This window comes from Echinops telfairi, unplaced genomic scaffold, assembly GCF_000313985.2.
Source record: "Echinops telfairi isolate 266 unplaced genomic scaffold, ASM31398v2 ScPeMD7_7424;HRSCAF=8462, whole genome shotgun sequence".
In the NCBI taxonomy this organism is placed as follows: domain Eukaryota; kingdom Metazoa; phylum Chordata; class Mammalia; order Afrosoricida; family Tenrecidae; genus Echinops; species Echinops telfairi.
The window spans coordinates 12,141,505-12,159,407 of record NW_022111324.1 but is presented as its reverse complement, the minus strand read 5'-3'; the positions used below and the strand labels follow the sequence as shown (position 1 = coordinate 12,159,407).

The 17,903-nt window shown below is 41.2% G+C and overlaps 1 protein-coding gene and 1 pseudogene across 8 annotated transcripts in view; one reads left to right on the top strand and one right to left on the bottom strand.

The window, feature by feature from the left end:
- Window positions 1-17,903, bottom strand: part of DNM3 (dynamin 3) — a 731,348-nt gene that overhangs the window by 670,702 nt on the left and 42,743 nt on the right. The gene's annotated exons all lie outside the window — the stretch shown is intronic.
- Window positions 7,405-14,782, top strand: LOC105978990 (annotated as a pseudogene).

Below are 17,903 nucleotides of genomic sequence, written 5' to 3'. Positions count from 1 at the left end.
GAAGAAGCACACCAGCCTGTGATCATAAGGTATCCATGGGATCAGGTAACAGACATCAGAAGACCCAAAACAAAACAAAACCAAAAAAAAAAAACGTATTGTTGAGAATGAGGTGGGCCGGAGCAGAGACCCAAAACCCATCTGTAGACAATGGGACATGCCATCATAGAAGGGCCACAAGGAAGGAATGAGTCAACCAGGATGCAGTATCGCACCAATGAACACACAGTATTCCTCTGGTTACTGGAGGTTTCCTCACACCCCCACTATCATGACCCCCTGACTGCCTTTCAATCCTGGCTAGACCAGAGCATGTACACAGGTACAGATAAGACTTCATGACACATGAATCCAGGTTAGATAAACCCCTCAGGAACAGAAATGGGAGTAGCGATACCAAGATAGTAGAAGGAGGGTGGGAGGAGGAGGGGTGAAAGGGGTAACGGATAGCAGTAATTGACATATTACCACCACCCACAGGGGGATGAACAACCAAAATCATGGGGGAAGGGAGACAACGGTCAGTGTAAGATATGAAAATAATCATAATTAATCATTTATAAGGGGTCACAAGGGTGGGAGTGCGAAGGGAGAGAGAAAAAGAGAACTCAAATAGAACGTGAATGTTTAGAAAATAATGGTGGCAACATACGTACAAATATGTTTGATACAATTGATGTATGGATTGTTGTAAGAGCTGTAAGAGCCCCCAATAAAAGATCTGTAAAAATAAATAAGAAAAAATTCTTCTGTAAAATTCATTTTAGCCACAGTGGAACCAATGATATGAAGAGCAGTCAATAAGTCTTGCTTCTGGGATTCTAGTTCATCTTTGCAAGGGTTTATTCCAAACAAAATGTGTTCTACCATATCTCTGTAAGAGTAGCCGCCCACAATTGCTCCCCATCTCATTAGGGTGCCGTCTACAAAAGGGATACTTTTTTGTGCCACACACATAAAAAGAAAAATTTAAGGGCAGGGTTAATATCAAGTTTTTAACATAACTCAAGTAGACATCTTCCCAAATCAATGAAACTGCAACAAGTTTACAGGGATGCTGCCATACAAAGACATTAGTTTTCAGATAGCGAAAATATTTTAAGGAAGACCAGAAACACCGTAAAGATGAGCCAAGAGAGGAAAGTCTGCCAACCTCTGAATAAAGAAACTGGCCATCGGTGTGATAGTTACTGAAGTTGGGATCTTACATGGTTCAGTGTTTTCAAATTTAAGTTAGTATCTTGGTCCCAGCAGGCCTTTAGCTCAGTGTGTACCAGAAGCATTGCATGAAGATCAGCTCCCTCAAAGATATAATCAGTCTTTTACACACCATCAGTCTTTTAAGCAAATGGAAGCTAATGAAAACAAGTATATGGAGTACATTATAATTATTAGTTCAGGATTGAGCCTTAGATTTACCAATAGAAGCCAGACAGCCAAGTCCAACACTGACTTCTGGGAATGTCTGATGGGCCAGATAAATGCAAGGCAAGAGGTCAGCTCAGAAGATGGTGGCAACTGCTTCTTGGGACTCCAAAGCGGTAATTCTTGACACGTTTTCTTTGAGGACATAGAGGACAATGGGAGCAAGTTTTAAGAAAAGTGAAAATTTCATTGGTGAAAGGAAAGGCCAGGAATGTTGCACCAAGGAATTTATTTTCATCATGGCAATGTTCCATAAGAATTTTCCTGAATGTAAGATCCCCCAATAAAAGTATTTAATAAAAAATATATTTTTAACATGCGGGGGAAAAAAATCTTAAGTCATGAAAAAAAAATTTTTCCTGGGAAACCTTACCCTATCCACCCTACATTCCTGATCTTTCCCTTAATACTTCTTTTTGTTCTTCAAACTCCAAGAACATTTCATAGGAACACAATTTTAGTTCCTAGAGAATGACAAAACTGCTTTTGAAACATGGTGTAAACCAGAGACCACAGAATTCTTCTGGGAAGGCTTAAGTGCCCAAACTTATTTAGCCTACTGCCCTGTTTTCAGAACAACAACCCTGTTCAGTACCTCTCTGGCAATTAGCAAAATTTAAACTGTGGCTTGCAACCCAATATGTGGTCACATAACTGAATGTGGGAGTAGTGAAAAATTTGTCAACAATAAGAGGTTTCTGAACGTATAAAGACCGAAAATTCAAAATCAAAGGTGTAATGAACCTGAGGTGTTTCTAGCCGAGTTTGCCCATCTTGCAAATTTCCCAGGCACAAAGGGGAGACAAGTAGAAAAAGTTTAAGAGGTACTAAAATGTACAAAATTTAAGCATATCCCATTATCCAGGGCAAAGTGTAGGTATCTGCCTTTGCAACCCCCTGGCTCATTCCAATCCCTCACCCCCACCCCCACCAGAAGGCAGTATCCCCTACTTTGAGAAACACTGGTTTAGAGGAAACATCACCTTCAGAAGTGTTTAGACCTAGAATGGATGTTATATCCAGAAACTAATAGCTTCACATTCTGATTTTTTTGCTGGTTTAATAAAGGTTTCTATAACTTTATAACAGAACATTTTTACTTACCCTTATATATCTCTGCTTTGACCAAAGTTTTCAATTGCTTTTTTAAAATACTTTTCAGCATCTTTTTATGCGTCTCTATTGTCACCCCTGCTATTACATTGCCATCTTGTAGCCACCTAATTTGTAGACAAACACTTAAAACAGACGTGGCACTAAGTGGATTTACCATCTCCACATCTATATAGACTAATGACCTAAACCACACAAAAATGTTATTACCAATAGGTGAAAAGTCGTTTAATAATTTGGCAAACTTTGTTAAAGGAGAGGCTATAATCATCTTATCTTTATGTCATATATTAACAGGTCCACACTCAACCTTTGCAGACTCAGGCAAAGATGATAGCCAGCCTAGCCCCTTCTCATCTCATCACCACGTCCGTCCCATACTCTCAGAGCAAGATTAAACGTTCAAGATCCACTTTCTTCACCTATATTGTGTAAAAACCTACTCCTTGGGAACTCTGGGTCTTGAAGGAAGCAGACCAGTATGGTCAATCTTTAAAAGAAATGCAAAGAGGCCCATTCAGGGCCTGGAATTAGCCTGAGGTCAACAATAGGAATTTTGGAGTACTGACTACCTAGTACATGGTTTTGTAGAAAGAGGCATGTGAGCTGTCGAGGGGCACATCTCTGGCTCCTTAACACATCCTTGGCACTCAGCTTCTGAATAATTCTCATGCACCTACCCCCTGTGTCAGAAACCATGGTAGGAGGTACAAATAGAAGATGAGTAGGCTACAACTTTGTCCACAAGGAATATCAGTGGATTGATTGTAGTAATGGTCTCATTGTTCAGACTTCCCTGTATGCATGACAGTGACTCTTGGCTTGACTCTTGACTTACTTTGAACCATGTGACAGTAGGAAATGTGTCAGAATCAGAGATGTTTTAAAATGTCAACACATCAAGGTTTGCCCTCTGGCTTCCTTTGTGATTCCTGTTGCTCAGGAACAAGTCCAAGCTACGTGAGCTGAGAGACAATGAGAAAGGAACTAAGGTGCCCAGCTGTCAATCACACAGTCCGTGGCTGACCCAGCAGCCATCCAGATGAGTGCGCCCCAGCAGAAACCACTGAGCACTGCTGAATGCAGGCCAAACTGCTGACCCACAGCGTCAGGAGCTAAGTTAATAGCTCTTCTTCTAAGCCCCTCAATTTCGGGATAGCTTGTTACAGAGCAAGGACTAATTAATGTGAAAACTAAAAGTTTGCTAGAAAAGCAGGTTGCATACAATTGATCACAATATAGTGTAAAGTCTCTAATAATATACGTAAGGGCAAAATATATGTGACTCAGAGGAGAGAATGAATATTCCTGCTCCGACCAGTGTGGAGAGAGAGGTAGGTATCAGGAAAGCATACCAAGAACCAGGAAGATTGCCTGGACTGGACAACACCTCACGCTGATACGCATAGGTCTCCGTGGGTCAGAACTGACCCAAGAGCCACTAACAACCACATGTCCTCACACAGTTTTTTAAATTATTTAAATTTTAAAATACAACTATAATTCCACTGCCCAGCGATACTCGGGTAATATTTTATCGTAGACGTTTCCAGGCGTGCTTATACATTAAGACAAAGCTTTCTATTGCCGTAAGAGTTACAGTCTCAGAAATTCTATGGGACCAGTTGCTATGAGTCGTAATCAATGGCAGTGAGTTTAGGTTTTTGTTGGGCTTTTTTTAGGGTGTGGGGTTATTTTTCATAAAATGTTATCCCATTGTACATATTGTTTTATAACTGACTTTGTTCATGCAACAGTGCATTGCTATTCCTTGGCAATTGCAGGGTACCAGATTATTTCATGTGGCTCTTCTATAGCCATAAGCGCTGTATCGCCCACCAAGTAACCTTTTCCTGATGGCTCTGGGTAAAAGAAGGTAGGGAAGACACAGAGGATTCGGTTCTGAGTGCCTGTTAACAGGAATCGTTGTAATGATGTTCTACTGCGTATAAAATGAGCCCTCTCAGAAGCAGGATGGGGAAATTTCACTACCAGCAAGAGCCAGAAGTAAAGCTCATCCTCTGGACCCAAGATCCTGGCACAAGGATCCAGAAAACAGCTGTGGTATCAGAGGGGTGGCAGGCGCAGCAGCGTAGGAGACAGTGTATGAAACAGAATGGTGGACTTCCCAGCCCATAGAAAAAGTAACGCTGGGTGCTTTGGGGCAGGATACTGGCTTATGACGTGGGATGGGGTGCCCATGGGTCGTTAACCAGGGATACGGGTTTGCTCACCTACAGATCTTGAGCTGAGTGTGCCTTTGGCTTGAAACATACTGGAGTAGGGTGCCTCTGGGTAGTTAATTTGGGAATCAGGTTCACTGACCCAAGAAGTTAAAGCTGAGTATCTTCAGATTGAGGTTTATTGCAGAATGTCATGCTCTCTGGCATTTATTAGTGGTTTTAAAATCTTTGTAACACGTCCTGACTAAATAACTGTATCCTTGGCATTTCTCACCTGGTTTGTAAAGCGATTAACTCCCCTAATAAACCTCCACAATCGTGAGCACTGTCTGTGAGGTCTATGTGCCCCTGCAACGAATGACAGAGTCTGGATGCCAGCAGAGTGCTGTGGGAGACAATAAATGCCTCTCCGTGCCATCAGGTTTGCATGTTGCAGATGAGTGTGCTTCAAGATGTGCATCCCAAATGTCTGACTTTAAGGTTTTGTCTTTTTTCCCCTAATATTCACAACTTTATAAACTAAAAACCATATCATGATTTCACATATACGTAGTCTTAAAGGAAGAAAGACCAATTCCTACATGCACAGAACTGCTACCTTCAGTAGGTACATCTGAGCTCAATGCCCACAAAAGGCACCTCTGAAGAGTCATTAGAGCCCAATCTCTCTTCGGACTACAGCGGGCAAGGGCCAGAACAATAGTGACTTCATGTTCCAGGATAATCTTATACAAGAACACTTGTAGAAATATGAGTAACTTCTATATGATTATTGATTTCACTAACTGTAACTATATAAAAAATAATAAAAGCACAGGAAATTGTTATTCAAGACATAGGGTCACCATACATTAAGCACACAATGCTAATGTTTACCTCCTTAAATGAGAGCAAATTTTATGCCCTTAATTCATCTTTACGTATTAATTGAGTGCTTAAGTTGCTAAACAGAACAGACTACACAAAATGCTTAAGGTGCATAAAAAGAAAGGACACTCTCACCACTGGTCCTGAGGGTTCGCCTGTCCTGGATTCCCTGTGTTTCTAGTTCCTATCTGTACCAGTGTACATGCAGGACCAGTGGTGAGAGTGGCGATACCAGGATGGTGGAGGGAAGGGGAGAGAGAAAGGGAGAACAAATTACAAGGATCTACATATAACCTACTCCCTGGGGAACGGACAGCGGATAAGTGGGTGAAGGGAGACATCGGATGGTGGAAGAGATGACAAAATAATAATAATTTATAAATTATCAAGGGTTCATGGGGGAGAGAGAAGGGAGGGAGGGGAAAAATTGAGGAGCTGATACCAAGGGTTCAAGTAGAAAGCAAATGTTTTGAGAATGATGAGGGAAACAAATGTACAAAAGTGATTGACAAAATGGATGTATGTGTGGATTGTGATAAGAGTTGTACAAGGCCCCAATAAAATGATTTAATTATTTTAAAAAATCTAAAACCAGATTTAAATAAAATAGAAATGTACTGTAAAAGAAAAATAGTAGCACATATTGCATGAAAATTTAGATAATGCAACATATACTTATTATAACTATATGATATACCATAAAATGATATATCATAAGTTTAATCATATGATTGACATGATTAAAAATATTTAAGTAATATTTTATATAAAGGTTTATATGTGTTCATTTGTTTCTGAATGATACAAGTTATATTTCTAGACCAAAAGGGTATGTACATTTGATAGCTACTACCATGTTCCCCCCAAATACCTAAATTACTACATTTGTACTAACTGTATAAGTAATGCACATTTATCTTTGTTTAAGTAAAATTGGGAAAAAAAAATTTTAATTTTTTTACAGAAAGGATAGAGCACTAACAAGTCAAAATGTGTTGACGTAGAATACAGAATGTTTTTTAAAGAATGGATGAGGCAAGGACAAGACTGAGTGGGGGGCTTCCTGGTCCACACAGCAGAGTTGAGTGCTTTCTGGCAGGAGGCTCGTTAACAGAGTGGCATGCCTCTAGATACTCAACCAGAGGAGCTAGCTTCCTTGCCCCACAGAATTAGAGCTGAGCACCTTTTGGCTGAGGCTTGGGGTGGAATAGAGTGCCCTTTGGAAAGAAGTTTGCAACACTGGCTGAGCAAGACAGAGGCCAGGCTAAGAGGTATAGGATACAGCAAAGAAAAGGCTGTCCTGACCAAATAATTATATCCTGAACATGCCTGATGCAGAATTGTAACCTATTAATTTCCTTAAAAAGCCACAATCAGAGAAGAAAGCGGGGAAGGAGGCTTCGAGATCTGGTCATCCTCTTTCATCTGCAAATAAGCGATCTAAAACTCAGAAAGATAAGATTGTCAGAGGCTTAGCTGGATCATTTATGAAAAAAAAAAAAAAAGTATGACTGGGGATCAGGTCCCATCCTCAGCTGTGAACAAGAGTTAGCAAGCAGGTATGATCTCCAGTGTCAGGGAGCAGGTGGGGATCATGCTGACAGCAATGAATCTCCTCTGAATTACAGAATTAGGCTATTTCAATGGTGGCAGGTTTGATTACATATCTGGCTGCAGTCTGCAAGGTTAGTAGTTTGAAACCACCAGCTGCTCCTCAGGAGAAAGGCAGAGTTTTCTATCCCACAAATAGTTGTCACATTCTCAGAAACTCATGGGGGCAGTTCTACTCTGTCCAAAAGGGTCGCTATGAGTCAGCATGGACGCAGCGGAAGTGAGCTTGAGTTTGGTTTGAGTCACCACCCTTCCTCATCCGCTTATCCAGATACTCAGAAGCCAGTTTATAGTAGGCTATGTTCTAGGTCACAGGAAATGTGAGCCTGGCAAAGGCCCTCTCCCTATGGAGTGTGCATTCTAAAGAGGTGCAAACACACGCACAAAGGTAAAAAAAGTTGTGAGGCTCACTGTGAGATTATTTAAGCATGATTACCAGGAGAGAAGGTTCTGGGGAAGTGGGGATGCCCCTTCAGCCATGGAAACCTCTGGAGGCCTCTTTAATTAAAGCCAATAAAGCTACATGGTAGTTAATTTTATAGTTACAGAATCAATGAATCTTTTTCCTCATTTATAAATAAGACATTCAATAGAGCGTCTCAGAAGCCAGGACATCTAACAAAATGGCACACTAAGTTTCTAATGTTTTACTTCCCCCTGGTTTATTCTGTCTTTCAGACCGAGGGTTGGGCCAGATGTCCTGACAGCAGGCAACACAGAAAGGAAAATTCGCTTCAAACATTAGTGTCCACAGTGCTGAGCCCAGAAGAACTAGATGACACCTGATTACTTCTACCAACAAATGTGCAACCGAAATAAGAATCATAAAAGGCTTATTATCAGTTAGATCAAGATTGATGGGTATAGACCTTAGTCATCATTCAGGTTTGGAATTGAACACATCCCATGTTAGAATAATCAACCATTTAAGATCTAAACATACAACTTTCCTCTAGTTCATTAATGCTTCCTCTCTCCCCACCCCCACCTGCCTCCACTATCATGACCCCAATTCTACCTTACAAATCCAGCTAGATCAGAGCACGTACACTGGTACAGATAAGAACTGGAAACAGGGAATCCAGAACAGATAAACCCCTCAGGACCACTAATGAGAGTAGTGAAACTTAGAGGGGAAGGGAAGGTAGGGGGAGAAAGAGGAAACCAATCATAATGATGGACATATAACCCCCTTCCAGGGGGATGGACAACAGAAAAGTGAGTGAAGGGAGACACCAGTTAGTATAAGACATGAAAAAATAATAATAATTTATAAATTATCAAGGGTTCATGAGAGATGGAGGGAGAGAAAGCGGGGCGGGGGGAATAAGCTGATACCAAGGGCTCAAGTAGAAAGAAACTATTTTGAAAATGATGATGGCAACATATGTACAAATGTGCTTGACACGGTGGATGTAAGAGCCCTCAATAAAATGATTTAAAACAAAAAAGATCAAAAGAGCAGCATTGTGGTAGTTACATAATCTGGTGTGTCAATTTGAGGATTCAGAGTGAAGGGGTGGAGCCGGTCAATCAGGTCGTAGCTTGATGACCTCATTTGGGAGGCACTAAGGAGGTAAATAGCTGGAGGCAGCACACATGCTCACTCCCTGTGAGACATCTCTGTGGAGAAGACACATGGAGAGAGGCTGGTTGAGTCAGACCTCTGGAGCAGAACTATGTGGAGATGCTTTCAATGCCACTGGGTCCACAAGACTTCCTACCCACTGGCCTGTGATCTTCCTGCGTTCAGCATCATTGCATGTGTTTCCTGAATCTGAAGAGGACTTTATAGATTGGTATCAGATATGTGGGCTGATATTGGACTTATGGACTTGATCTGGTCTGGACTGGGATTTTTTTTTTTTGTTTTGTTTTGTTTTACTTTTCACCAACAGATAAATCAATTTATTAAAATAGTTGATTTAAGTATCTGCAATGGTGACTTCAACCTCTACTCCAGGTTCAATACTTATGCAAGTGATCTGCTTAACTATCTCAGAAGGACTGTGCAAATCAATGAGACGCTTGTGGATTCTCATCTGGAATCGATCCCAGGTCTTTGAACCTTCACCACAGGGAGTTTTCCTGGTCGTAATTCTCAGAGTCTTGGGAGGCATCCTACCTGGTCCCTTCACTTTCAGGTTCTTCTCCTTAGCCCTTCAGATCAAGTCAGCACACACTTTCTCCAAGGATTTCACATTGCGGCTGGTCAGAGTAATTCTAATCCGGTGAATGGCCACCTCTGGTTCCACAGGTGTCTTTCCGGTGTCCTTAAATGCCATGGCGGCGGGGTGCTTCCTGACCAAATTGTTCCTCACCGCTGGATGGGAGGGAACAGCGCGAGTCAGGAATGGGAGCAGGGGGACAGAGCGCGGTGGGACAGCAGCCGCGTCTTGCTCAAAGAGCTGGACTGGATGTTTTCTCAATATTCAATTGTTCTTGTTTATAAAGCTCTTTCTTACACACATATGAGTGGATCTATGAACTTGTTTCTCTAGTCAACCCTGACTAACACGGCATTTACCCTAAGCAGAGGGTTAGGAAAGAAGGAAGAATGGTAAACAGGAAATACAGAGAAGTATGATAATCAATGGTACATTGAGGGGATTGAAATCAATGAGTTGAAATAAAATGAGCATCAATTATTAAATATAAAAGTAAAGATCTGCTCTGTAAATTTTCACCTAGTGCACAATCAAAAGTTTAAAATAAAAATTTTTAATTTCTACTTAATAATCTGATTATTCAGTTTCCCCAAATGCTGTAGCCATTACCATGGAAAAACACATCAGAGTTGGAAGGTACCAATCCTTGAAGAATCATGATTTAAAAGGAGAAAAGATCTCAAGCCTTACCCACACCACTAACTTTTTTCGTTTCATTCAACCCAAACCAACTGCCATTGCGTTGATTCTGACTCATAGCAACCCTATAGAACAGGATAAAACTTCTCTGTCGAGTTTCTGAGACTATAAATCTTTCTGAGATCAGACAACCTCATCTTTCTCCCAGAGAGTGGCTGGTGAGTTTGAACTGCCAACCTTGAGGTTAGCAGTCTAATGCCAAACCCACAGCATGGCTCCTCAAATTCTCAAAATGTTAGATATTCTCATTTTGGGAAATTGTTGGATATCTTATCTTTAATATCCTTCACTCCTCCTAACAATTACATCTAGTATATTTTTACATGAAAATTTTACTTTGTTTTTAAATTCTCTCAGACTAGCGAGTCCGGCAAAGCTAGCACGGTGTGTTACAATGACTGCCCTGAGAATCATTGTCCTCGGTGTTCCAGAAAAGTTAAAAGAGTGGATGAAACAATACTGTGTAGCAAGTGTTAATCTTCACAAAACAACACCCGCTCTCATTTTCAGATTTTTAAAAACCAGTCACCCCGCCTAAAATTTAACCATGGTTAGAACTTTGCAGATATGAATGAGGCAATTCACTTCTTGTGAATTTGAACTCCTCACTGTAATAGCTAAAGGTCAAGGAACTGGGTTAATGAGAACATGCCATGGAGTACAGATGGATGGCGCAGGGAGTGAAGAAAATCCAAGGAACGGAGTCGTCTTTTTTTTTTAACTCTTCATTGTAAAGGAGAAAGGTGTGGCATTAACATCTTCAAGCAGCATAGCCCATTCTTGAGGTACTTGATTATTTAATATAGAGAGCCACCTTGTCCTCTCATGGTTCTTTTTTATTTTGCCATTATCTGTAACCATTTCATTGATAATTAGCACTTCTATAAAGGAGGCCTGGGGCACAGAAGTTAAAGCTCTAGGCTGCTAATCTAAAAGATTGTGTGTGTGTGTGTGTGTGTGTGTGTGTGTGTGTGCGCACGCGCAGTTTGAACCACCAGGCAGTCAATGAGAGAATGACACTGCAGTCTGCTTCCACTATGACAGCCTTGGAATATGGGGCAGCTGGTCTCTGTCCTGTAGAGGCCCAGGCATCAAAACCTACCAGACAGTAACGGAATGGAGTAGAGCGGCGGTTCTCAACCTGTGGGTCATGACCCCTTTGGGGGGTCAAACAACCCTTTCACAGGGGTCGCCCAATTCATAACAGTAGCAAAATTAAAGTTAAAAAGTAGCAATAAAAATAATTTTATGGTTGGGGGGTCACCACAACATGAGGAACTGTATAAAAGGGTCACGGCATTAGGAAGGTTGAGAACCACTGATAGAGAGGATGGAAAAGAAACTAAAGTCAAGCCAAGGTCGCCCTATGTCACTATTTGGAACTAAATTCAGCAGCGACAGTAACAACAAAAAGTCTGTTGTGCAGAAAAGTATTTAAAGTGAACTTGGGTAAATTCATTGGGAGAAAGATGGAGCTTTGAACCCCATGAAGAGCTACAGTCCCAGAAACCCACAGGGGCAGTCAGTTGTACCCTGTCCTACAGGGTAGCGATGAGTCAGAGTTGACTCACTGGCAACGAGTTTGATTCGAGTTGTGGGGGGTCAATTCAATTTATTGGGAGGCAGCGTTATAAAATATTTAAATGAGAGTCCCTTTGTTATCGAGTGCTGCTACAACAGAAAGACCATAAATGCATGGCTTTAACAGACCGAATTTCATTTTCTCACAATCAAGGAGCCCAAGCCCCCAAATTCAAGGTGCTCACTCTGGGAGAAGGCTTTCTGCCTCTGGCAGCAGGTCCTTGTCTCTTCTGAGCCTCTGCTCCTGGACAGGCTTCATGGGGCTCGGCATCTCTCTTCCCCCATCTCTGTTCCTTGTGTATTTGATCAATATCTTTTATATCTCAAAAGGGATTGTCTCAAAACACAGTCTATACTAATCCTGGCTCATTAAGAGACAACCCATTCCCAAACGGGCTGCTAAGCAGAGGGATAACTCACAGAACTCACTGCCATCGAGGCGATTCGGACTCACAGTGACCCTGCCGCACAGGGTGGAACTGCCCCAGTGGGCTTCCAAAGCTGTAATCACTTTTCAATAGTTTGACTGGCATACACGTCACAAATCCTTCAATCTCATCATTCAATCATATTAAGCAGAGCTGTGCAATCACGACCACAATCAATTTCAGAATATTTTCTTCTACTCATTGTTAGCAACCTTCACCCACCACTCACTCCTGCCATGCCTCTGTCTCTGTAGATTTACCTATCCTGGATTTCGTATTAAAAAAACAAAACACATATAAATCAGAAACAGGAAGCAAAAAAAACAAAACAACAATGACTAGATGAAACATAGAAAAACCTCAATTGAAAATAAAGAAAATATTAAATACTGGAACAATTTAAAATGAGTCAAAAGGGAGATCAAATAATAAGGTACTACATTTTACTCTAACTACAACTACTAACATCGACTTTACAAAGCTCTCTGTTTGAAAGTAAGGCTATTCACATCCCTGGACAATGTTCAGAGGGAATTCACTGGAGGCTTACTTCATGTGTGGGCCCTGCAAATGGGTTTTGAGCTTCCATGGTCATCCATAGCCATGTGTAAACCAGGTGTTCATAATTTAAGCTTTGATACAATTCCCTCCTATGGATTTCGATTTTATTATTTACAGTCCTTCGATCACAAAAGTTGGTGTGCTTCTTCCATGTGGACTTAGTGATGGCTCACTTAGATGGCTGCTTGTTTTAAGACAAGCCTTCCCATAAGGAAAATATGGTTAATGATACTTATAAAGAACCCAAGGGTAAAAAACACCCAGAACTATGTTCCTAATTGGACACTTCTGACTTAGTTTCTACCCAGCCCTTAGTGAACCCGACTGCATGCTGCAGAATACGGGGATTTTAGACTCTGTCCTTCCAAGACACACAAGATCCTACATAGGCCACATCAGAAAGATGCAATGTGGAAACCCCACTAAGTGGAATTGGCTTTACCTCAAACTCACCTGTAGCTGATTTAAGGAACCTTGAGCTTAAGGCTGATGCACCCTACTGAGAAGAAGCAGATGACTGCTATCACAGGTTATAAAATTATAAAATTGGTGGTCATTGAACTTCGGTTTGGATCGCTTGCTTTGAGGATGTCTAATGAATGGTGGCATGGAACTATCATATATTTACTATATTAATGGTCTCCTTGCTTTCTTATGACATGTAGTAGTCTGGTAGGCATAGTTCTGCTTTTATGAATGAGTGGTACTGAAAGTTTTACCCTACCACCCAACCCCCATTGTTGCTGTTAATAACGCCCAATCACTTAAGAGTTTAATCTGTACATGTCAGCTATTCATGTACTGTGATCTGAAGCCAGCCAATAATTGCATAATTTATTTTGCTCAACAGTGTCTACAATTTGATACCATTCACTAAATTAATGCCTATTACTAGGCATTCACTAAATTAATGCCTTATGCCCCAGGGGGATGATTTATAATGTTCTCTATCAGAAAATGATAATGATGTCTCTAAAGTGAAACAGACACATATATAAACCATAGATACACAGATGGATTTGAGACTCACAGTTCAAATCTAGCCCCAATCTAAACACAACTAGTTCTTATGGTATAGCCCTACTTGATATTTGTCCTCATGAAGAGATCACTGACAATATGGGTCTATAGCAAAGTATGGTGAAGACACTAGATGGTGTTTGGCTATCAGAAAAAATATACCCTCTTACAGGATTTTCAAACTGCAGACCTTGCAGTTAACAGCCCAACATGTAACCACTACACCACCAAGGCATGCAACCAGGCATAGAGTTTGGGATTTGCAATATATGATTTGAGGAGACACAATTCAATCCTAAACAGAAAGTCACAAATAATACTTGTTTACTTTAAAAGAGTCTTTGGTTTATAAAATGCTAACTCCAGGGCTGGGGAAATGGCTGCTTTTGGGGAGAGCAGGCCTGCGGGCGGCGGGGCAGCACGGAGGAGGCGTTTATGACCCTTTGTAGTGAGGTCAAACAAATAGAGAAGAGAGACTCCGATTTAACATCCAAAATTCAGATTGAAAGACTGACCCGTCCTGGCTCCTCCTACTTCAATTTGAACCCATTTGAGGTTCTTCAGATAGATCCTGAAGCGACAGATTAAGAAATAAAAGAGATATCCGCAGTTGTCGATATTGGTGCATCCTGACAAAAACCAAGACGGTGCTGACAAAGCACAAAAGGTTTTTGAAGCTGTGGACAAAGCTTACAAGTTGCTACTGGATCCGGAACAAAAGAAGAGGGCCCTGGGTGTAATTCAGGCAGGAAAAGAATGGGTGGAACAACACACTGTGAAAGAGCGGAAAAAAGCAACTGAAGAAGGCAGGGAAGCCCACAAATGTGGAGGAGGTTGACCCCGAGCTGTTCAGACAGGCAGTATATAAACAGACCACGAAACTCCTTGCTGAACTGGTACTTAAAAGAAAAGACAGAGAGGCCAAAGAGATGCATGAAAGGAAACAAAAGATTGAAGCTCAAGAAAAAGCCAAACGAGAAAGGGAGTGGCAGAAAAACATTAGGAAAGATGAGATGGCCGAGGGGGCAGCTGGGGAAATTTCCAAGCAAACACAAAGGGGAAGAAAGAGAAGACAACCCGAACCTTCCTGAGACCACCAAAAGTCAAACTGGAGCAGCGGGAGTGACCACTGCTGGGGTCACAGCCGCAGAAGCTTCCAGCAGCTGCCTCTGCTCCTGCTTGGAAGGCCTCGTTCTCGCTCCTGCCCGCCCCCCACATAAAACAGCACTTGCTTTTAGTCCACTTTGTTTCAGTACACTGTAATATCAATCAGAATAATTCTTCTGTACATTGACATGAGGGCTCAGTTAAAAAACAAACAAACAAATAAGACCTTCCCCACTCCCTCCTCCCGGAGCAACCCGGGTAGGAAGGTGCCGCCCTTGGGGCTCCTTCTGTCCCCACGGCCTGGAACTTCACGTTTTGTATTTTATGGGATTATGACAGCTAGGGACTTCATGTGGAGTTGATGGAAATCATCTGATAAAGGCTGCTGCAGTCGCTTCTGCAGACACAGGCCTGGACCACCTTAGGAAGCCCCTGTTCTTCAGTTGCTTGCCTCTGGGCTGGTGTCCTCTGAAACCCTGAATCAGACATGGGCGACGGTGCGGGCAGGCAGGCAGGGCAGCCCCTCAGTGCCCTGCCGCCCCTTGGTGTTTGGCATGTGCCCGCCTAATCTCGCTGACCCATCAGCGTGGCAGGAGGCTCTGAGCCATCCAACCTGTTCACGTTCCAAAGAGCTACCTGTCCTCAACCCAGTACCATTGTGTCCTAGCCCATCCATGGGTGTTAGTAAACTTCTAGAGGTGTAATAAATTTTTATACCCCAAAAAAGAAAAAAATGCTAATTCCATTTCAGAATATATTTAACAGACATATAATCTTTGGATTTTAAATGTGCTTTAGTTTATCAAAATGTGCTTGACACATGGTGTTTCAAGACTATATAAAGAAAAGCTCACCTATGCTATGGGAGGAGAGAGAACAGCTAAAGTTGTTAAGTTGTTTTAATGTTTAATTTGAATTTTAGTTTATTTCTGTGGTTCCAGAGCTCTCCTAAAGTAAACCAAAATTCTGTGACTTAGATGTTCAAAATTAACTTTTTCAGATTAAATCTAGACTTTTCTTTGTATTATTAAAGCTTGTAAATGGAAAAAAAAACAATGGAAGGGGAAAAAAAACTTACTTTCCTTAACCATAAAACAGAAAATAAGTATTACACATGTTCTTATTCCAAAGTTATATGGAGTTTTCTGTAATTTAGGTAATAATCTGGGGAAAATATAATGCATACTAAACAGCAAAAAAAAGAATACTGAACCACAAATACTCCTATCAGGAACTAGGATTACAAGTCTTAATAATAATCTTTCATCCTGAAATATGATACTTTACTGACAACTTTGACACAAAAGAAGTGTTTTCACTCTTTTTTAGATTGTACATAACAAAAGTCATTTGTTCAACAAATGTTTGCTAGGCATACACCACGTGGAAGGAGTTTGTTCTTGGAATTACAAAGATGGTCCTAGCCCACATGGAGCTTAAGCCTGGAAGAGGGAAAGGATACAGCTGGGAATAACTACAAAGTCAAACAGTAGACAAACATGCCCAAGGGCAGGGGTTACCTTAAAAGAGATGAGATGCAGTGGAGATGGCTGCACCTTTGGAAAACAATCCACAGCCTCCCCACCCCCAAATCACTGCATCCACTCAGGGGGTTTACGGGGCAGGGGGGTACCCCATTTCTGGGGGCTTTTCTTTTTTAAATAGTTCTGTCTAATGGTTTCACCTTATTTTAAAAAGACTATATGTGAACTACACCAAAATATATATATATGTACACCTGGTTTAGATAAGGAGTGACAAATAAAAAAATTTAAGTAGGACCAAACCAATTGCCCCTGAGTGAATGGCAGCTAGCTGAAAGCAGTGTTTTCACAGCAGCTCTGCATTCCTTAGGGCCGTGGCCATGCTGCCAACGCTCAGAAGCAGAAGGCCAGGCCTTTCTTCCAAAGCACCTCAGAGTGCATGCAAACGCCAACCTTCCTGTTAGCAAGGGAGACTTAACTATTTGCACTACCCAGGGACTTATGCTATTATTATTTCATGGGTGAGGAAACTGAACCCTGGCGAGATAAAGTGACTTGCCCCATGTTGTCCAGGGAGTAAAGGGGAGCTATTCAGACTGAACTTTCTATCATATTTGTGAGATCTGCACTATCCTCCCTCCAAGTTTACTCCTCCAGAGGCCAAACTTGCTTAGGCAAACTCAGTTTTTAACCTCTTCTGTTCTATCTTGCATTCCAAAATCAGTAGTTAGTGACAGTCCTTTGAGCAAGAAGGAATGATAAATTGCACACATATTCCAGTGGAATAGCACTGGCCGTTTTAGTAGATTTAGCATGCATAATTCTAGTGAAGCAATCGTGAACTCTACGAGTTGCTGACTAACTGTGAGAGGAGTGGGCGTGCTGCTCACTAATCACGTACATGCAAGCAACAAAAAAGTAGTAGCTGAGTATATATTGAAAATGAAAGCACCGGATTTTCTATTTTGTTTTAAACTTAATTTTCCCAACTATATCACTATTTATCTTCTCACTTCAACAGCTAAACATAAGAACTCTCACAGACACCACTAAAATATTGAATAATTTTAACATGCACAAGTTCCCCAACTAATATAAAAATACTAAAAAATCTTTAACTATACAAACTTGGTTTCTCCAATTCTTTCAATTAAGAGATCAAATTAAAATGTAATCACAAAAATATGCACATGTGCATGTAGTACCCCTTCACAGTACAGTCACATGCAACAGTGAAATCCAATCTTAGTATTTGAAAACCTGGATTATCTTAAAAATTGCATGTGATTGTGGATATGGATGTACATGAATGTATTACCTGGTTTTAAAATCTAGGAGAACGGCCGTCTCTGATAAGGCCCAGAGAGAACTTAGTGGTTCATTTTACAGAGCATTCAAACGCGAGTTCCAGGGAAAGAACTCTCTGCCATTGGCCAAATGATGTCTTTTCACGGGTGCTTTAGCTGCAGCAAGAGGCCTTGCACATTCCTTTCCTGCAGTCAAGTGACACTCAAGAGAAAAATAGCAACAGTCCTACTTTTGAAAACACTGACAATAATAATGGCATATAATCATCAGACAACCAACCTAAATATGCCTCTGGTTTGGATTAGAGCTGAATCCAGTAGGAAGTAAAGGAAATAGCTCCTAAGAAAA